At 42.2% G+C, this 22,614-nt stretch overlaps 1 long non-coding RNA gene across 1 annotated transcript; it reads left to right on the forward strand.

The window, feature by feature from the left end:
- The first annotated feature begins 382 nt into the window (after window positions 1-382).
- On the forward strand, window positions 383-19,436 carry LOC115946586 (uncharacterized). The gene is made up of 3 exons (XR_004080634.2): window positions 383-562; window positions 5,159-5,346; window positions 18,017-19,436. It is a non-coding gene; the product is annotated as an uncharacterized lncRNA (long non-coding RNA).
- Window positions 19,437-22,614: the final 3,178 nt, after the last annotated feature.

Genomic DNA, 22,614 nt, shown 5'->3' on the forward strand with positions numbered 1-22,614 from the left:
CTGAAGGGGACACGCTGAGCAGGGTGTCTGAGGAGAGTGACAGGGTGTCATCTGAGGGTGCATGTGGGTGTCTCAAGCTGGGCACACCTGGATTATGGGAGTGTCTCTGACTGCAGGTCCAAAGCATGACTTAATGGTGAAAGCATGCAGATATTCAGTCTGATCAGCACCCAGGTGCATTTATGTGATTAAACAGTGTTAATAAAGCAAGCTTTATCAAAGCTGGTGTTTTTCAGGCTGCATTTTAATGCCATGGACTCAGGATTTATGCTCCTGTAACAGGAGCATCACGTGTGCAGGCGTAGGCTGCTCATTTCTTTCCTTCAGTAATTGCTCGGCTGCCCTTTATGTGGAGAAGAGAAAGTGAGAGGTGGTGAGCAGCTAAGTAACCTCTAGCTGCTATTGCATCTTCAGGAGGCCTTTCCATCTGGCAGGTGTAACCTTTGGAGAAGACATATGCTACCATCACTCTTCCTCTCCACCCACTGAGCTACAGCTGAGGTGATATGTGATCAGATGATTCAGAGAAGACCCTCAGGGCAGGACTGCCTAAAATATCCAGGTATCAAATATACTATCATCTCTATATAACTTCATTTCTTTTAGGGGACTTACTATAATAATGTGTGGGTGTCACACTTGGAGCAGCAATTTGCATGCGTATATGTTACTCTTGAGAGGTTTGTGCAACTCCCCAGTGTCAGAGCAGATTGTGTGTTCCAACTTTTTGCCTTCACAATAGGTCCAGCAGTGCCTTTTGTCTTGGTGTGTTATTCATGCATTTGAGATCACCTAGACAAAAAAAAAAAAAGAAAAAAAAAAAGACTTACATATATGTATAAATTACAGCATTGCTGCTAGAAACACCCTCCCTAAATATTGGGCTGCACTGTCTTAGAGTGACCCCAGAGAATTTTAACAGCTTTTTGGAGGCTGACTGGTCAGTGGACGCCATGCTCTGACCACGCATCCTTCACCCAGCATGTGCTTTGCAATGCATTTGTGAGAGAGAGATGGGAAGAGGTGACTGAGGACTTTGATCACAGGGAAACTGTGTCAGGTCTCCTGTACCCCTTTATGCAGAGAAGATCAACCTTGGGACACCTGTGATAGCCACCCCAGTTGTCTTCCATGGGATTGAGTGTGGCTGGGAAGGAACAGGATTGAGTTTCTGAAATCTCAAGGCACTTTTCTGGAGCTGCCAAGTTGTTCCCATGAAATCAGTTTTTCACAACCTCCTGCAGCTTTTCTGGCTGTTGAGTCAGATATCTTCTGTTGATTGTTTCATTAGAGAGTTCAGGCCCCTTCCTGAGTGCTGGAGAGGTCCTAGTTTCATTCCAGTGGGGTATGTTTACTGTTGCTCTGCTCAGAGCAGGCAGTGTTGGTGAGATCCTTATTACCCTGTGAAAGTACAAGTTTTGAGCTATTGTATGCTGTGGATATGCACTTTCTTCCCCTACAAAATTTTAAGTTAAGAATCCAACACCTCTGTCTGGGATTTCAGAGCCCCTGACTGCTCAGGCAGAGTAAATATTTTAGATACATTTTTTGCATGTGCTAAAAGATAAGCTATAGAGCACATGTGGTGTGTCCAGCATTTCCAGGAGCCACAGGCCTTTGGTGTGTACACCGGACACATAGTCTATATATACACAGTAATTGCCATGTATTTCCAAGCACCAACATCAGGCATAGCATGTCTGATGCTTCCTGAAAACCTGGGACAGAAATATGGCAACCCTATGGCTGACACTGTGCAATGTGACTGAGACCAGAATTTTTAAAGGGCTTTGGACTTCCAGCTGCTGCTGTTTGCAGCAGATCTACCAGAGTAGGCATTGAGCAGGGCTTGGGCTCCATTCCTGAGTCATTTGGTAGGACAGATGTTGCAACGTGCAGATTCTGAGTACAGCAAAGAAAGGCAAGGAAGCTCTTCACTGGGAGGCTATTTGAAGACTATGGTGCAATGTGGAAGGCTACAGAGTGCAGCTGGGGTCAGAAAGATATTTTAACATAAATTCATTGTGGTGAAAGGGTTGTGTGGCTCTTTCAGTGGTGTTCTACAGGTACAAAAAATGCACTTACTTGTATTGATGACTTTTATTTATTCACCTATTAACCACCCTTGAAATTACAGACTACTGTAAAAGTATCACTATTTTCTTCTCCAGTGGATACCTGATTAATGTCTTGCAAGCCATGCATGCCCTGCCAAATGAGAGTGATGTGTTTCCCAGCTGATAACTAAATAATTCTTTAAGTGAGTTATTGTTTCACATAGTAGCTCTGGTAGAGCAGACTCCCCACCTGATGAGCCCTCCCTGTGCAGAACAAAATTTACTTAATTTTGCTGTAATTTAGAATGGTATTAGCATAAACTTTCATCAGTGAGAAATTGCCCCAAAAGCTTTTCTGTTGAATTTTCCCTGTGGGGCAACTCGTATTTTAAGCTCTCCCAAATGGAAAGGTCATCCCATTTATTCCAAGTCTTTCTGGAGATTAACCTATAGCAAATATTTATACAGGAGAATACTTCTGCAGCCTCTGAAGAGTATTTTGAAGATTTTTCAGATTTACAGCTCTCCCATATCAAGAAAAGAAGAGAAGATAGCTTTTGAAGCAGACCACCTGTTCTTGGAGGAGAGAAACACAAGTACTGGGGGTTAAAGTGCCCATCATCACACTGCGGTCTGCTTCAAGCAGGTGCCTTGGAACAATTCAACAGCACTTCACATGCAAGTTCACCTTAACATTCTGTCTTAGCTCACCTCAATCCTCTCATCTCCCATTCCCTCTTCTTTTCCTTCCCCTTTCCCTGTACTCCCCTGCCTACCAACTCTCTGATTTAACATATTGGCTCACATTGACAACTGCAACGCCAAGAAGATGGAGATGCTTTTGAAGGCGTTAGGCTTTTTAAGCTCAGCTTCAATTTCAGATGTGGTCCTTGCCATCCTTTTGTTATCATTAACCATCCTACCATTCTTTATCACTATAATTTTTGCTGGAATATCAGTATAAAGTATTGCTCTGCGTTTTGGGATGGCACCTTCAAGACTTAAGTTCTTGTCTATCTGCTCCACTCCTTTTCCTGCTGTTCATTTTATTCGTAGGGCTGAAGACCTCAATTCTATTTACTTTTGTACCTTTTGCAAGGTTTCAGTCTGCATTTTGGCATTTCTCATCTTAGTCTCAAGCTTCCTGGCCTCTAAAGTACTGTTCTCCTTGCTGAGTCATCTTTTTAACATTCTTTATTGCCCCTGTGTTGGTTGCTATTATCCTTTGTTGAGGTGGTTTACCTATTCACTTTCACTGAGAGTAATTTTTAGGCTTTGTTTTCCCTTGGCTTGGGACATGTGTTGGAGGTAGTTTCTACACTTTTGGCTGAAAGGAATCTCAGGCCTTTCCCGCATTCACGCCTTTCAGTTCTTCAGTCCAGCTGAGTTCACTGATTAGTTCCCTTAATTCCTCAGATTTTGCCCATTTGAAATGTAGAAGCTTAATTACAGATCTATTTTTGTTTATTATTCCATTTAATTTAAACTGAATCAACTTGTGATTGCTCAGTCAAAGGTTATTTTCTTTCATCGCTTCTTATCTAATGTGCTTGCTACTTATCAAACTGAAGCCTAGAATAGCATCAGTGGTTCAGCACTCTTTGGTGAATTAATTCATTGGCAATTACATCTAAGACTGTCTGGTTCATGTTGCCAGTAGTAGCTTCTATCTCTGTGAAACTGTATTTATTTCCTTCAAATTTCATTCCTTAACGACATGGTTCATCATCTATGACATTGATAAAGAAGCAAATCTAATGCTAAAAAATCTAGAGAGGAACAAAGAAGACAACAGGGAGCATTTTTATGTTACTCTGTAATTCTTTAATGCTGTATGCATTTGTGGTACACCCGTCTCATAAAGTATACAGCATATATAGAAAAGGTTTAGAGATGTGCAGCAAGCAGGTAGCATGGAAGACCTGGGAAACTACAGACCAGTTGGTCTCACCTCTGTGTCTGGTAGAATCATGGGGCAAGTTCTCATGGAAGACATACTAAGGCACATGATAAAGAACAAGGTGGTTGGTGACAGCCAGCATGGCTTCACTAAGGGCAAATCATGCCTGACCAATTTAGTGGCCTTCTATGATGGGGCCACAGAACTGATGGACAGGTGCAAAGCAGTTGACGTCATCTACCTGGACTTGTGCAAAACATTTGACACTGTCCCACACGACATCCTTGTCTCTAAATTGGAGAGACATCAATTTGATAGGTGGGCCACTCGGTGGATAAAGAACTGGATGGATGGGTGCATGCAAAGAGTTGTGGTCAATGGCTCAATGTCCAGCTGGAGATGGGCAACAAGTGGTGTACATTAGGGGCTGGTGTTGTGACCTATCCTGTTCAACATGTTTGGCATGTTACTCCTTGTCCTTACGTGAACCTTACATGAACCAGCTACGGTGTACGCTCACAGCCCAGAAAGACAGCCATATCCTGAGCTGCATCAAAGGAAGTGTGACCAGCAGGTCAAAGAAGGTGATCCTGCCTCTCTAAACCTCACTTGGAGTATTGTGTGGAGTTCTGGTGTCCTCAACATAAAAAGGACATGGTACTGTTGGAACAAGTCCAGAGTAGGGCCACGAGGATGATCAGGGGACTGGAGCACCTCCCGTATGAAGACAGGCTGAGAAAGTTGAGGCTGTTCAGCCTGGAGAAGGTTGAGTGGAGACCTCATAGCAGCCCTTCAGTATCTGAAGGGGGGACAAGTATGCTGGAGAGTGGCTCTTCATCAGGAACTGCAGTGATAGAATAATAGCAACTAATTACATATAATAGGAACGTAGCAATAGCGTGATGGGTTTAACCTAAAATAGGAGACCTTTAGATTGGACATAAGGAGAAAGTTCTTTACCGTGAGGGTGGTGAGGTGCTGAAACAGGCTGCCCAAGAAAATTGTGAATGCTCCATCCTTGGCAGTGTTCAAGGCCAGGTTGGACAGAGCCTTGGGTGACATGTTTTATTGTTAGGTGTCCCTGCCTCGCAATAGAGGCAGTATAATGTATTCAAATGATTATAAAATAGAATGGGTTCAAAATAATTCCTAGCTCACAGGCAGATTAATAGAAATTTATATTTGATTTTCCTCTTTACAGATATTTGTACAGGCCTGGATAATGCTCAGCTCTGCGAGGTACATGCTTGCTATCTCTGCCTAATTTTCAGGCACCTTTTTGGTAGGAAATGGTGTCAGTGCTTTCCCCATGCTCCGATAAGCAGCACATCACAGAGTGAAATGCCCAGGAAGCATAGGATTCTGCTTGGGATCATCTAATGAATAAAGGTAGGTAAGGTAAAATAATTAAGAAAATTTGATTAGCTAATAAATATGACCAAGTTAATGTCCTTATATATGGCATAGCTGTGCCATGTTGTTCTTAGGCAGTAGAAATCCTCTGAGGCCACTGAGACCACTGGACTCTGCTATCAATGTTTATCCTGTTCTCTCTACCTCTCTAATCACAGAGATGCTGCCAAAGCTGAGTTCATAACATGTAAACCTCTAACAGCTGCCTAATGTTCCTTTAATCTTTCACATATGCTGCATTCAGCTTTCTTACAGTAAAGAGCACAAGTTTTTTAAATCCTGCAGCTTGCTAGGAGGTCTGAGGTTTGACTTATGACCCCCCCAGACTAAAGGTAATTGGCAGTGTGCAGTTGTCATAGGTACTTTGGAATTGCTTGCGCAATAGGTGTGGCCTGGAATCCTCTCTTTGGTAGGTGGCCCTAGCTCATACAAAGACACAGATCTGTTTTGGTGCATACAGGGAGAGTAGTCTGTCTTTCCTGGATTGTTTCCTTCTCCAACCTTTTGTCTTGCCTGTTAAGGTCATTAGTTCCCCAGGCAAATTCTCTGTACTGTTTGTTCAGAGCCTAGAACAAAGAGATCATAGCTTGGCCCCTAGACACTACTGTAGTGCCGCGATGAATGACTCTTTTTGAGAACTGCATGGATCACACTGGAGAACTCCCACTTGGATGTTTCCAGACTGGTCATATGCACATGCTCTGATGATCAGTTTTTTGTGGTTGCTTTGAAAAACACCAGTTTGCTAAGAGTTTACTATGAAAAGGAATATAAAGAAGCAGTGTTCTCACTATGTCTCTCATGAGATAATCCCCTTTGGATATTTTCTAAGCTTCCTTCTTCCTGAGGATGTTTTTAGAGTTTTTGTCCCTAAAAATCTTTGATCATTGCGCCTACATTAGTCTGCTTTTGGAGCATCTTAAATTAAAGCTCATCAAAATTTGAATATTTTTTTAAATTCACAGATACGTTTAGCAAATACTTTAAAATTCCTTCCTGCTCCTTCACCACTCAGAGTTCCTATTTTTTTATTAACACATTATTTTTTAAAACCTTTAAATCTTCTTCACCTTCACTGTATACCAGTCTATGACTGACTGCTTCAGTGTCTCCTCAAAGCTAGGACTCGAATCCTTCATGTGTTCTTCAGCATTTCAAACAACCTTCTTGGGGCTGTTTTACCCTTGTTCCACCTCTTTCTCATAGCTACTCTGTCCTTCCATTTGTACTTGGAATCTCAGGAAATACTCCCTCAGTTTTTTTCTGTGAGAGGGGCACCAGGAGCTTACTGTCCCCATGTGGCCTACCAGCTCCTGTCTCATTTAGTGGCCTGTGGGCCTGGTTAATAGAGAGACTCACCAAAATATTTTGTATCACTCTGTATCGGTTGAAAGAGCCCTTTTGTATCAGCATGAACTTATATATAAATATGTATGTACATCCTGCTAACTTAGGGTTCTATTTACCTGCTCATACATCTGTCTATCAAGTACTGTTCTTGATGGAAATTACTTCAATTTCTCTCCGTTACTTTGAAGTGATTTCTAGACAGCTACTTATCAAAGAATATTAACATTGATGGCAGATCTATTTCCCTATTCCTGCAATTAGCAATTCTATCTATTGAAACAGTTTTTATATGTCTGTGATTGAGGCAACAAAATGAGAAAATTCTACCTGAGACTGCAGTAATACTTCATGTAGCAGAAGGCAGTAGGACCAAGTACAAGGGACTGAACGAATGTGGTATTCCACTAAGCACACAGGGAGAAAGGAATTTAGCTCACTGAATTCAGTTAGTTATTAACTTCAACAAGGCAAAGAATCCTCCCTCCCCATCTCCATTGCGATATTCTCACACGAGCAGATATCCTGAGAGCTGATTCTGACAAAAGGTGCTGTGTAAGCTGTGATAGTCTGAAATACAAAGGGTTTCCCTCCTCTATTCACCTCTTTTCTTTGATGTGTCATTTTTTTACCACATTCTGAAGTTTAGAAACTGCCAGGATTTTTGGACCTGACACTTTCATCTTTCTTGATCAGGAGTATTATTTGGTACTGTAAGTCAGGCTGATTTCAGCAGAACGATTATTCGACAAGGGCTATTTATTCTTTCTGCTCTGGGGCATCTTACATAGATGGCGGAATTAGGCATCCAGGTTCCCTGTTCAGTCACAGGAATTAATCTGGCCTGTTTCACATGAAAGCTCATCCAAATACCATTCTTGGAATATTGTGGGAAAACTATGGGATGCACTTCCTGAAAAAATTAGACAGGGGCTGAGACTGCATTCAGGAATAGTACTGTATTGCTTTTTTTTTTTTTTGTTCATGATTCCCAGAATAAGCAGGTACTAAATCAAGCTCAGCAGCAAATCTGCTCTGAACACCAGTGCTCACTGCTGCAGCTGGTATCAGTGTGACTGTCACTGTGCTCTCACTATGGCAATCCTTTCACATATAGTACATGAGATGTTCCTGGCCTGGATTCAAAGGGCAAAGGGGAGAAGGATAACAGTACAGACTCTGGCTGTTGAGCATTTTGTTTACTGGAACATCCTTTTAACCATTCAGCGGTGTATACTGTTGGGTTAAGGGAAAGTCATTAATGTTACCCTTGGTAAGAGGATCAAGTAATAGTGCCATATGCTCTTAAGCAGTGAAATCCCTAGAAGACTTTTCAAACTGAAAAGCCAAATTGGACTTATTTTTTCTCATTTTGCCTTACTTTAAGAGTATACACAATCACTTCTTCACCAATGTCACTAAAGTACCTAGAGGTACTGGTTGCACCCATGCAAAGCAAAGATCCAGAAGAACCAAGAAAACAATTTCTTCCTTAAATAACTGCTTCTCCACTGCCTGCCTTTGTTCCCTAAAAGCCATTGTCAGGCTGGGTCCCCACACCCATCTGCAGAGAGGCACTGCTCCCTAGATAGATATGAAGCCTTGTCAGCTCTGTGAAGTCATCATAAAGATAAACAAAGGGTAAGTTAGTGTGTTCTTTGCAAGTGGCTCAAATATGTGTTGGCTTCCACCTTAATCCACCTCAGCTGACATGCATAAAGCATAAATCAGCACAGAGCCTAGCCTCGGTACTGTGCACACATTAACTAATTAAACCTCCTTATAGCCATTGGAGGCTGTAAAAGACTTATTATAACTGAAGCAGAGAGGGTAAATGATTAAAGGACATGGACACAATGATTGTCTGAACTTGGGTGCAGAAGGACTCTTGGGCATTTTTGGAGCACTTTTCACGTATTCAACTGTCCCAACTGAGAAATAAATAGGAGGAGCTGTATATGCTATTTTGAGACAAGCTTCAGGGCCTTATCCTCATCTGTGTTACACTTACAAATCTGGAGAAATTCTGTTTGGCCCTTGGGGATTTACAGCAATGCTGAAAATCAGACTCTAGCCCACCATATTAATACAAAATGTGACGTAAAAAAACCCAACAACAAGCAAAGGGCAATACAGAAAATAGGTTTGTTACAAGCAAATTGGTTATGTTTGTTTTTTTCTACATTAATGCTGCCCAGGCCTCCCCTGTGTATTCTCAAGGAAATGACTTTGTTATATCAGTGAAGTATATTGAAAATGAAATCAGTGGTAGCACTGAATGTGCCCAGACATGACAAGACTTTTAAACAACAACAGAAAAATTCTATCTCCTTTCCTGTTTGTTCCATGTTAACTTAAGGAGATTGGTGCTGACTTTCTGGAATGGCTGCAGCAAGCTGTAAATGATGTATGAAAATGAAATGAAAAATCTCTGCCCAGGCCACTGTGCACAGCAATTGCTGCTGAACTGAGTTAATAGCTGTTTGCTCCTGTATATTCTGACATGAAATGGAGCCAGAGAAGCTAGCAGTGCAGAAATTGGAACAACTACCCAAAAATATTCTGGCCAGAGTATCTGCTAATTCTTCACCCAATCTTATTTCTTGTGGTGCTGCTCTTTATAGAGTTAAAAGAAAAGGGATCCATATGTTTATAACCCCTCCTGTATAACCCAAGTGGTTTGCTCATAGGAAAGTAACAAGTTAGACTATGTTGTCACCTTCTCCGGTTGTGTTTTATTCTGCTTCTGTTTCCTAACTTTGTTTACTGTCCTCTTCCCCATTTTTATCCAACTGTATCTGTGTTCCAACATCAACCTGGCTTTAGAGCTGTGCAGATAAAAGAGACTTACATCAAATTGGCATCATTAAGTGAGTGCATGTGTGTGAGTACTCTTAATACCTGGTGATTATGTCAGCAATGCAAGGGGCACGGTAAGAGATAGTATTTCTGGTGACCCAGTTACTGAAAGGCTCTCTGGTAGTCACCCTGTAGTGCAACACTGCAAACAGTGATTAGTAATACCATTAAAAATTCATGCAAGTCCAGGTTCTGCAAATGCACTGCCACGTGAATAGTCTTGGTGGAGATAAAGATAGCACTACAGCAAGAGTAGAAAGCTGATGTCCAGGCAAATGGTGCACTGGCTAAAAGTTGCCTTTCAGAGCTTTGAGCTTGACCTGCTCCTGTGTCCCCAGGTGATGGACTGACCAGATGTTTCATCTAACATCCTTCATCTGGCTTCCCATTTTGCACATTTACTATGTAGCTCTCTGCTCTTCGCTTGTTCATTTTTGCATGGGTAACTTGTGTAAACTAAAACCAACAGAAATTAAAAATACAAATTAAGCAAAATGCCCTTTATGTCACGCTCCTTCAGAGCCTAGAAGCAAAGGGAGAGGGGATTTAATTTAGGCCAGTCCTTTGCTGCATTTCAGATAAAGGATTTTTAATCTAGTTGTAGACTGATAAAAATACCCCTCTCTGATCCTGCAGGCAACTTCTTCTGCCAATTTTCTTTGCAGAGAGGAAGAGAGGGAAAGAAATAATTGAAAGAACACTGCTGCATAGAAAATGACACTGACGGAGTAATGCACTTTGGAACCGCGTGCTCTGCCAGATCCTTATTTTCTACTACTTTTTTCTTCCTTTTACTTCAGAAATTTAAAGCTATTGGTAATCATCAGCATGATTAGGTGATTCTTGTTTTTTTAATGTTTTTCTGAGCACTAGCCAGGTATCTGTCTTTCACATATGAAAAGATTTCTCTGTTCTTGAGTGTTATTTCAACTTTTACAGTACAGCTTGTTCCCTTCCACCCCAAGCAGAATTTTTTCAGGGTTAATTTATTCATCTAATTGCTGGATGCACATGTGGTATTGCAGTCCACGGTGATTTTAGGAACTTAAGGCTATGGTAATGTTTTAATAAACATGCATATGTACACGATTTGAAGGCAATATATTCTCTTGAATGTAACATTTCAGAAAACACGTCATGAAAAATAAAAGGGTAGCCAGAGGCACATCTCAGTGGAGGTGTGAAATGCTGAGCTTTTAGTATTTTTTCCAAATTAAAGACTCTGTTTAGAAAAGGTATTACCTGTCCAGTTTTCTGACAATTCATAAGCGTTTGAATGATCAAAACTGCCTCACAACAAAACACTTTTTTGGCTTCCTTTGCCTCTACATTATTCTTTTGAGCTGTCATCTAAGCTTGAAGCTAGTGTGCACATATCAACAGGAATGCAAAGTTGAGCTGGATGGAGGAAAAGAGCAGGATAAGTTTGATGGACAGCTTGTAGGAAGGGCTTGTTAGAAAATCTCAGATGTAGTCTACGAGAGGGTGAAGGAGGTTGAGAGGGAGGCACAAGTTACGAGGAATATTGATTGAGGGGCTGGTGAATTAAGCCATGCCAGTGTAAAACCCAACGCAAAAGCACCTCTGTTAAGAGTGTATGATTTTACACTGGTTTAATGTTAAAATGGGGCATGGCGGGGTGTGGAGTAGACTCCATAACTGTTGGACAATTTGTTATGCTTGAAAGCTAAAGTAATTTTTGATTGTCTCATTGACAATTGTTAAACCCGATGGTCACCCTCTGCCTGCTCACAGCTCCTTTTTACTTCCTTCGCTGCTCACTGCCCAAAACAGGGTACCGGCTGGGATGGGCTTTTGACTAACCCCATATGGCAGTTCCTTTGGTCTTCTAGCAGTCTAACAGTCCAATGACACTTGTTGGCAGTACTTCATGATGCAGCAAGATTTTTTTCTGATGAGGACAATTTCCATTGGCAAGCAAGCTTATTCTTTTCTTTTTGAGTTGTCTCAGTAACTACTGGGCAGTCTGGTGAAAAGGTTGCTTCACTGATAACTGGGAGAAAGTTGCTGCCTGCAGTGAGAGTTGTGTGGGTCTATGTCTGGGTACTCAGTCATTTTGGGTGGGAAGATTCCAGTTTCCTAACTTTTGCCTTCCCAAAGTGCTACGTTGCTTCATAAACCTTGTGGAATGGTTTATGGCAGCATCCAGATCATTAAATCCTGAGAGCAGATGTCAAGTTGTTGTCCAATAGCAAATGTAAACATCTCTGAGCCTTGAAAAGGTCTGGATCAGTGTCCTAGCCACAGCCTAGGTCTGCTACCTGCAATGTCCAATACCTTAGGATTTTTTTTTTCCCCTAGAACTCAACAGGTCAAGAAGTTTTTGAGAGTTTAAATCTTTAGATTAATTTTGAATTACATTTGATTCAGTTTTTAAGTATAGTCCTGGTCTGGACACTGGACGCTCACCTGCACTTAGTGTCTCTGCTTCCTTTAAGCTGTGATCAGAAAATGTCTCACTGCAGCACTTGGACACCACTTGAAATGGAAATGCCCTCTTTGGTCAGCCACAGTTAGGAAAGCTCCTGCCACAATGTCTGTTTTTGCCCTTGATCAGATGAGTCCTCTGGGGGATACCTGTAAGTCCTTCAACATGCTGTGGATTTGGATGCCATCCCAGCCTGCTCTAGCTCAGAAGGCTGTTTTGAGATGAACAGTTTGATCTGTGAAGATAGATATAGGGAAGACTCAGGATCTTCAGAAACCCCTTCATTCATGGGAACGAGCATGCTGCATCCCATTGTCTTTGACTTTGTAATATGCACTTACTCATCCAATCCTGGCTCAGAGACTTGGCTCTCTACTGAAACAGTGATTTTCTTGGTTTGGGGAGATAAATGGTGATGAATTCTTCTGCTTCAGCTACAGCATTTTCTCTCCAAAAATATACTTTTGGAGGGAGAGCTGGTGAAGGACAACTCATGACTTTCTCTGTTGCCCTGCTGTGACTGAGGCACAGTGGAGATATTTCTCTATCTTGCTGCTCCACTGAAACCAAGAAGCCAAGTTTAACTAAACTTTCTGTTAAAGGAAGGAACTAAGATTGAAAACTGAGCCACTGAGGTGCAACTCTTTTGAAGCCTGTAGTGGTTACAGCTGTTGGCTGCTTTGGTGAGATCCTCACCATCCTTCCACATGCTCAATCCAAAGACTACAGGAGGGTTATTAAGAATTGCAAGTTGTCTCTATTTGCCCTGGAAGAAGGTATGATGAAATGGTCTCCCACTTTTGTATTTGCTGTCATACTTAGAGGCAGGAGCACAGTCTATGCATCTGTCCACCCCTACAGACCACCTTTAGGTCCTTGCTCATGCTGCATAATGGCTACTCAGTAATGTTGGCAGCTTAAGGATAATATGCAGGGCCATGAGTTCCCTCTGCCCTTGGAGTACAGCACTGTGCCGCCATTCTGAGTATAGATCCTGTGCTTTTTGCTTCTTCACAGCCTCATTATTTTTCATTTTTCTACTGCTAGTTTTGCTACCAAGATCCCATTTGTCAAAACTGCTTTATTGAAGCAGGGAAAAGATTGGGCTGGTGGGGTGAGGTGCACAGCTTCACAAATGAGGAAGTTACTTCCACAGTACAAGATCACATCAACAAAGAACTGAAGGTGACTGCAAGCACATTCTGGAGAATGTCATTTGTTATTTGTATGTACAACCAACATGAAGCTATTCCTTTTTGCCCTCTTGGGAGGTGCTATTTAAATGAGGAGAAGGCAAGTCTTTCTTCAAAGAGCATGCAAGCTAACCAAACAAGGCAAGGACAGGAGAAAATAAATATTACCCTGACTACTGGGATGAAAAGCAAGGCTTAGAGATGCTAAATGATTTGCCTGAGTTGATGTAAGCAGTCCATAGAAGAGCAGAGATAGGAACTAAACCCAGAGCCTCTGACCTTGTGCACAGTGTGCTCTGAAATACTATGTGGTCAAGAAAATGGCAACATCATCAAAATCCAGCTGTTGCCTGTGAACTCTGACATCTTAAAAAAAGGGACAGTGTTAAAAAAAATTGTTTACTTTTTTTTAAGTAAATATCTCACTTTATTTAGAAATAATTTCCTCATGTCAGAACTGTTTTTTTTTCACAATTTTCATTGTTATTTGATGTTGTTACTGTATTTAGTAGGTAATTTAATAGTTATTTTGGACAGCAAAATATTTTGAGATTCCTGGGTCTAAATGTTCCAGAATTCCTGTTCTCAGAAACATTTGCAAGTGAACTCCTTGTTCTGGTTTTGGATTAAAAGGAATTGGAATTTGTCACAGGACAAACCTTCTTCTGGGGAAGGATGAAGAGCAATCTACTTTGTATTATTTTTTAAAGATTGTGCCTCCCTTCATCATCATATCTTACTTAATAAAACATAGGAATGATATTCACTGTATTGGAATATATGCTTGCATTACACTTGTGTAATTATCAGATTGTTCTTAATTGCCTGCAAAAAACATTTTTGCCTGATATACGCTGGCACTGTGAACATTACCCCTTAATTAACTATCTTAATTCCTCTAAATTAAAGAAAGCTCATTTAGACTATTACCATTACCATATTTTTGTTATTAATACCAGCGTCATCCTCTGCATCAAGAAAGCAAAAGATATTTTGTTCTTTCCTTGAGCTGAGGTGTAAGGTTTTATTTTCTTGGGCAAGTGAAGGCAATTTTCTTGAGTCTTAACTCTTTGCATTTTTGAGAGCTGCTTGAAACACAGCACATCCTGGATTCATTTTTTTTCCCCTGTTGTCACATGCTGCTGTAGTCCTGAAAGCTATTCCATTTAGGAGAAGGAACTTAAGTAATTGCCCTCTGACAGACCTCCCTGTCAACTGTTCAGGATACCAGTGCTATGTTGTTTGGTGGGAAAACATCTAAAGTCAACATAGGGAGGTACTGGAAATAGCATTCAGATGGTTGGGGGATATCCAGTGGGTCAGATGGAAGCACATGAAAGAGTTGAGCAGAAGCAGAGTAAGGAACCGTTTAAAGGAACCCTTTAATGACTGTGTAACTGTGTTTTTCTTTTGGCTACCAGGATTTCCCAGGAGCAATTGCCCACTATCCGGCAGTGAACATACCTGTTGCTGGTAGACGCGAAGATTTTTCTGTTGACTTATACTTGGCTCAGGCGTGAAAACCCTGCCTTGAGGTTAAGGGTAATTACTACTGCATAGTAATGACATGTGGGGCTGATTAGTTCCAGCCTAGATAGAGAGAGAGGGTGGATGGTTCCCAGGTAGAAATGAAAATAAGACAAATGGTCTGCTCCTGGGAAGTGACTGTTTAGGCTGAAGCTTGTTCCAGATGCGGATTTGGGTACCCAGAGGGGGACAGTGGTAAAATCAGGTCCTGCAGATTCAAACTATAATGTGAATCAGCTGCTGCATAACCCTGAGAGTGTCTGGGTTTGATATCTGTCTAAATACCTGTAGGAGGACTTCTGTGCCTGATTGCCGTCAGTGACCTGATCACCTGAAAGTAAATTGAGCACCACTCAAAGCCTCTCCTGATGTGAATGGGTGACTGTTTCAGCTACCTGAGAAAAGACAAAGGCTCTTGGTTACATCCAAGAAGAGGCAGCACTGGGAAGGGTATTTTTAGGACTGCAACTCAACTTAGGCAACAAAGTTCTAACTCCTTCCTGCTTCTGTGCCTGAGCTGGTTTTGTTCACGAATGAGGAGCAGCTGCCTGTACTTGTTGCAGACGACTGAAGAAGACTGTGATTACCAATGCTATTCCTGTCATAAGGAACTGGGAAATTTTTAGTGATAAGAAGGATGCACTTAAGGTTCCTTGGTGATGCCAAATGCTAGGCTGCAGCTCTACCTGTGGATTAATGAAACACTAGCAAAGTTGAAACTGAGTGTCACCCCAGAAGAACTGGTCAATTGTATGTTTGGTTTGTTGGTGTTGGGTTTGTTTTGTTTTTTTATTTTTTTGGTCATCACTTTTTTTTTTTCTTTTTGTGTTTGGTTCATGGAGTTTTGCTTTTATGCTTTTCAAGTACACAATTTTATGCCACTACTGTGGATGAATTAATCTTATGAGAATAGCCATGGCTGTCCTTTACTGATGGGGGAGGAGGGCAAGAGGGATGACTTCAGTACTCCTTTAATTATGGATCTCATTAATTACTCTCCAAACCAAGTGGGTTTTTGCTCAGAGCTGTTTTCACAAGCCATAATCTCCTTTTTTTCTGGTTTACACCTGAAAGGGTAATTGCTTTCTGATTCTATACTCATGTATTTCCAAACAACATTTCATGCAGCTTCATCATACACCTCCTCCCTTTACAAAACTGAGCTTTGCCCTGTTAGGAAATTTCCTTATTTAGCCATACGTTGAGACACCTGCCTGATGATAACCCAGGCATGGACTGTAGGTGGAATTGCTTGTCTTCTGCATGCCTGATACAGTCAAGATTAGAATGTACATAGAATCATAGAATAGTTGGGGTTGGAAAGGACCTTAAGATCATCTAGTTCCAAACCCCCTGCCATGGGCAGGGACACCTCACACTAAACCATATCACCCAAGGCTTCATCCAACCTGGCCTTGAACACTGCCACGGAAGGAGCATTCACAGCTTCTTTGGTCAACCCATTCCAGTGCCTCACCACCCTCACAGTGAAGAACTTCCTCCTTATATCCAGTCTAAACTTCCCCTGTTTAAGTCTTAACCCGTTACCCCTTGTTCTATCACTACAGTCCCAGGCACAGCTACAGGTTGGGCAAAAAGGAAATTCATGGTAGTCCTGCGGAGAAAGACTTGGGGGTGTTGGTCAATGAGAAAATGAACATGAGCCAGCAGTGTGTGCTTACAGCCCAGAAAGCAAACTGTATCCTGGGCTGCATCAAAAGGAGCGTGACCAGCAGGTCCAAGGAGGTGATCCTGCCCCTCTCCTCTGCTCTCGTGAGACCTCACTTGGAGTATTGTGTGCAGTTCTGGTGTCCTCAACATAAAAAGGACATGGAACTGTTGGAACAAGTCCAGACAAGGGCCACGAGGATGATCAGGGGACTGGAGCACCTCCCGTATGAAGACAGTCTGAGAAAGTTGGGGCTGTTCAGCTTGGAGAAGACTGCATGGAGACCTCATAGCAGCCTTCCAGTATCTGAAGGGGGCCTACAGGGATGCTGGGGAGGGACTATTCATCAGAGACTGTAGTGATAGGAAAAGGGGTAACAGGTTGAAACTTAAACAGCAGAGGTTTAGACTGGATATAAGGAAGAAATTCTTTACTGTTAGAGTGGTGAGGCACTGGAATGGGTTGACCAAAGAAGCTGTGAATGCTCCTTCCGTGGCAGTGTTCAATACCAGGTTGGATGAAGCCTTGGGTGATATGGTTTAGTGTGAGGTGTCCCTGCCCATGGCAGGGGGTTTGGAACTAGATGATCTTGAGGTCCTTTCCAGCCCTAACTATTCTATGATTCTATGAAGAGCCACTCTCCAGCATCCTTGTAGGCCCCCTTCAGATACTGAAAGGCTGCTATGAGGTCCAGCCCCAACTTTCTCAGCCTGTCTTCATACAGGAAGTGCTCCAGTCCCCTGATCATCCTTGTTGCCCTCCTCTGGACTTTTTCCAACAGTTCCATGTCCTTTTTATGTTGAGCACACTAGAACTGTACACAGTGCTCCAAGTGAGGTCTCACATCTTGGAATAAATGGGACTGGCAAAATCCATGCAGGCAGTCTCAAAATGGACAGGGCTGTGCATGAGCACCCACTGAGCACACACTTGCCCCAGAGCTCCTGCTGAAATCACTGAGTGCTGTGTCTTGGCCCACAGTATACGATAGTACAGTGCCAATCGAAAAAGAAAAAAACGCCAAGGAACTGAACCTACCAGAAACCCACTTCCCTCTGATGTGTCCTAAGCAAATGTGGTTCTGGCAAAGAAGATGAAAATGATCCCCCTTTGTGGGTGCACTGCAATGGCTCCGTGCTGCCACTGCAGTGTTGCTGCTCTATAGGCACTTTATGAGTGATGTGACAGGTACCCTGACTGAAGTAATTCCAAGTACTGTAACATGAAGTGTCAAGGCAGACAGTAGAAAACATTTCAATCCTTTTCATTAGAACAAAGCACTATTCTCTTGATGGCTTTCAAATGCATATTGTTTAGCTATTATGTGCTAACCTTGACTATTATATTCCAAGCACAATAGCAGTAGGAGCTTTCTGCTTTTTTGTTCGTTACTGATCGTGGCAAGAGGATTGTTTTTTTTTCCCTTTTTTTGTCACTAAAATATTCAGTTCTAAATTTAAAATAAGAAATTAAAAAAAAAATATGTTGCAGCAGCTGTGAGAAAGAAGTCTGAGGTCTCCCTTTGTGTCTCGATTTTCAGGTGGGTCAGATGGTTCCTAGTATGGATTTTTACCCCAGTGTGGCTTGTTCTTCTCTTGACAGAAATTGAAGACTGCAAGTTCATCCTGCCTAGACCGCTTGTATGGTGAGTGACAAGCTGATGCTAAACTGACTGCAATGTTAGCTACTAAAAGCCTCAGGCAGCATACAGCAGGTAAACGGTTAATTAAAATGATTCTTCAAGGATACTTTTAAAGGAACATGGAGCCTTTCCAAATCTCCACATGGAGTTATTGATGGAAATTGCTGCTTCACGTTTTCTCTCAGGGATACACACAGGATGGGTTATCTTAACTGTTTCTGACATTTCTTCCATCTGACCATGAGGATCCTGAGATGGGAAGATTAAATTGCTCCTGTAAGAATGAGAAGTGACACAGGTGAAAGCCAAAGATACAGAAATGTTTAAGCGACATATGAAGATTCCTGATAAAGCCTGAGCTCTTTTCTAGTACGGGGTGAGCCATGCACACTGGAGAATAGATGTTCTCCTTGTTCTCTCAGAGGGCTTTGTAGCCTTTGCTTGCCCAAAGGCATGCCAGATTTTTTTCCTTTCTCCTGAACTATTTTTTTCCAGTTTCCACTTTCTCATCTGTTCCTCATCTTTCCTCCCCCTATCTCATTCATTTCTGAACAGCAACCTTCTTTTGCTCCATTTATTGAACTCTTTCTCAAAGTAATGCAATTCCTATCCATATCCAAATCCTTCTTCCTGACTTGTTCATCCTTTCTCATCCATTGCTGCCTCCTCACTTGCACTAGCTCCCACTCCCTTTTTTTCCCACCCCAGACTCAGACTCTAAGGTTACCTTCTCCTGCTGCCATCCCTTACCCTCCAGTGGCTTCAGCTCTTCCCTCTCCACTGTCTGATATTTTTTTCTTTCTCTGTGCCAATGCCTGACAGAGAAGGAGTCACTGATTATATGTCTTCATTGTAATTAAACTGGGCCAGAGCCCATTCTCTGGCACCAACAGCGAGTGGCATAGCTTGGCTCACATCCATACAGCTAAACACTCTTCCTCCTGTAACAGGATGGCTTTATCCTTTCTGCCTATTGGGAACAGCCCTTGGCAAGTGCTACTTTCTGAATCCTGCCCAGACACAGACTCTGAGAGTACTCCCTAGCACAAGCCAAAACTGTGCCAGGGAGCATGCTAATAATTAAGCACTATAGACTGTGCTACAGGCCTTGGTGCTGTTTAATTTACTCGTAAAAGTGCAGCTGAGAGAATGGGAGAGCCAATGTCCTTGCTTTCAACTTAGGTATAGACTCATGCAGCAGCTGCAGGGGTTGTTTTGGCCCATGTGAGGACAGCAGGCTCTGAATGCTGTGTGAGCCTCTGGAAACAGTTGTCTTTCAAGCATAAACTTGGTTAAGTATTGGCAGGGTCTTTTAATCTAGTGGAGGTGTGGGAAGCAAGTCCTTGGTTAAACTCCTGCCCCGCTGCCACAACTGCCAAGTTCCTGACCCTAAATATAAGCTTTTAAGCAAGGTTTTCCTAGGGATTTTTAAATGTGTGTGAAAAAACATAGTTTTTCCTGCTTCCCCCTCCTTGTAGTGAGGAGAGCAAAATTCAGTAAAGAACACACACATGGGAAATTTTAGGTCTTTTAGTTAACATTTAGCAAAATCTGTAGCAGCTGAGATCAGGGTCTTACTGAGTGTAGGTAGTGCAAAGCATGTTAGTAGTAAGTGTTAACACATAAATCTGCCACACATTAAGTATGGATATATCTGCAGACTGGGGGAAGGGGGGTTGGTGCTGGCATAACTGCTTTGACAAATTGTATTTACCTGTATTTACAGAAGCACCCAAGTGATGCTGTATCAAAAGGAAGGTCCTAAGGTTTTGGAATAGGTTTGGAACAATGTTCTGGATTGGGTTAGTGTGGGATGTGCAAGACAGCATGCTGGTCTGCTGCCTGCATGGCAAAGCACTGCAAACCTGGGACTTTGCTCTGACCCAGGAGTAAATGTGATGTGGAAATCCTCCATAACCAGTGACTCTGATATTCCCCCCTCTTGTTTTTATATTTTGAAAGAGTTTGAAATAAATAACACATACTTATCCAGGTGTGTAACACACCTGGTGCTTGCATACATATGTGTGTGTATTTAAAAATTGCCAGAGTCTAACATCACTACATACTGATATAATTAAAGAAGATAGGTAGGTTATTGCTGTTTCCATGGCTTTTGGAGTGTTATATACAGCCAGTAGTAAAAACAATGAATAATTACTCTGTTACTTAATTCTAATGTAATTTCTGAAATAACTCTGTATATTTCCTGAGCCTTTTACTTGTCTTTAAAGCCTGAAATAATAACCAACCAATGCCTGTAATCCACCTGTTTTTCAAATATATATGTTTGTAGATTGGTTCACTGTTTCTCTGTACTAACAATGAAGAAAGAGTCTTTAAAACAGCTTTGCAGTCAGCCAGTGTTATCTGGAATTTGCCTTGGAGGAAGATATCAGATTTGGCCCTGCAGACACTAATATGTTCATAATCTCATGCCACACGTAACTACCTCCTTATGTATAGCATGAGCAAGGATGACTGAAATATGGGAATGGCCACAGTGTTCTCTATGCCATTTTGTTCACAGTTCCCTTTGTTTTCTTTTTCCAAGCTGCCCCCCTGGGAGTTTATCCTCTCCCAGTGCAATGATAGCTGTGTGGGTAGTTAGAGTTGGGTTCTTCCGTGCCATGTCTGGTTGTGCTCCTGCAATACAGGCCATGTGCCAGACTGCACAATTTAGCTTTGGGTGGAGGTGATCCTTGGTCATTCTGTCTAGTACAAGAATGTTTGCTTCCTACCATTCTCCCTTTTTACCACCCCCAAAATCCTATTGTCTTTGTGTGAAACCAAAAGAGATGTTCAAATGATATGTGCATTAGCACACAGTAAGTCCATCCAAAGAAAAGAAAAAGTTCTGATGGGCCTATCCCGTGTTAGAGGCGTAGCAGTGTCTTTGTGCACTGTGTGGGAACTGACAAGACTGTCTTCATGAGGAGACTGGCAGGAGAAGTCTATTAATGCATAGATAAAGGAAGTGCGTTATCTTATGGTGTTGTTCAAGTCATTGGCAAATTTCCCCTCAGCTCCAGCAGAGATGGGAGTTGAGCTGAGATACTTGCCTTTTTATGGACAGATTTCTCATTTCAGCTCAGAGATAAAGATTTTTGGAGGGGAAAGCCAGTGACTGTCAAGACAGAGGATGGCTGTAAAAGCAGCAGTTGTGTTGGCAGATCTGAGTGCTGTGGGACCAATACATAAATGCTTGAATAGACAAGAAGAGATTTCCAATCTGGGATCTTAACTGAAGACAAACAAGGCAGAGAAATCAAAGGTAAAGGCAGGCCACAGGGCTTAGCACAGTGCAGAGAGAGCCCAAATCTCAGACCTTTGGTCTTGTCTTGGTATGTCACTTCAGTGTTGGTTCATGGAAGAATGCTTACCAAAGCAGTGTCAGCCTCTCTGAAAGACGGGGAAAACGGCAGCTAAAACACAGAGTCTATAATCAAAACCAGATTCGAACTGGCATCTAAAGCTTTTCATAAGACCTAATGCCTTCACATTTTGCTGCCCTTTACACCCTTCCAAGTTGCCTGTGCAAACACTGCAAAGTTGCAATTTGCTTCTGAGAGACGCTCTGTTTTCTTCAAACTGAGAATTTCTCCAGCCTTTGCAACTTCACAGTTCTTGGCAGAATCCCTCCCATTTTCTTTCTGCTCCTGCCTTGTGTGGGAAGAAGCCCTGTGAAGAGAACAAGAAAGGTAAACAGTTGAGCAGAATTGGTTAAGAGAGGCTTTCCATTAGGGAAATGGAACCCTTGTCCTGGAAGCCAAGTGTCAGCTGGACCACATTTCAGCTCACTCTCCCCTCTTCTGCACTCAGAAAGGATTTAAACCTTTCCAATACAAGCTGAGGGTAATAGCTGGAGGAGATCTTGGATTTCAATGGATTTTGGCTCAGACCAGAGTTCTTCCAACTTCACAAGGAAAGTGCACTGGTAGCCTGATTTATGCACCCATCTTTTGCTGGAGCTTTATGAACGTTTTCATGACACAGCTTTTCCAGCAGTATATGCTGGCTTCACAGCCCAGCAGGTGTATGTCCAGGTGCCACACAGCTGATGACAAAAGGTGTGGTGACAGGGGTGACTCTGTGTTTCTCTCCTCTTACTCTTCCTCACAGTGTTGCACAGCTAAGCAATGATGCCAGTGTGGAAGGTCTTCTGCAAACTAGAGCTTCATTCTGAATGTTTTCTTCTATTTTAGTGAGTTAAGTCATATCATAAGGTGAACTGATGGGCATTGGAGTTAGCATAAGGCTGTGACTTTGGTGGGGGAAGAGTGCAGCTGGGGGTTCACTCTGGTTGCTATTGAATCTATTCATGTCCTAAGTGACTATGGTAGCCGCAACACCTCTGTCTAATACTTAAACAGAGCAAGAGAAAAGAAGCTGTAGTGTTTTCTGGCTTTCTTGCAGCAGTCTAATGCTGTACTTAACCTTCCCAGCTTCACTGTGTGAGCTTTGCTTCTGTTGGTGCTGCTGGGAAACATGCTTACTTCTGTGCTCTGCTGAAAGGCTTCAATAGGGGCATTTGCCTGTGCTTTTTTACCTTTGAGAC

Source organism: Melopsittacus undulatus, chromosome 4 (assembly GCF_012275295.1).
Source record: "Melopsittacus undulatus isolate bMelUnd1 chromosome 4, bMelUnd1.mat.Z, whole genome shotgun sequence".
NCBI lineage: Eukaryota > Metazoa > Chordata > Aves > Psittaciformes > Psittaculidae > Melopsittacus > Melopsittacus undulatus.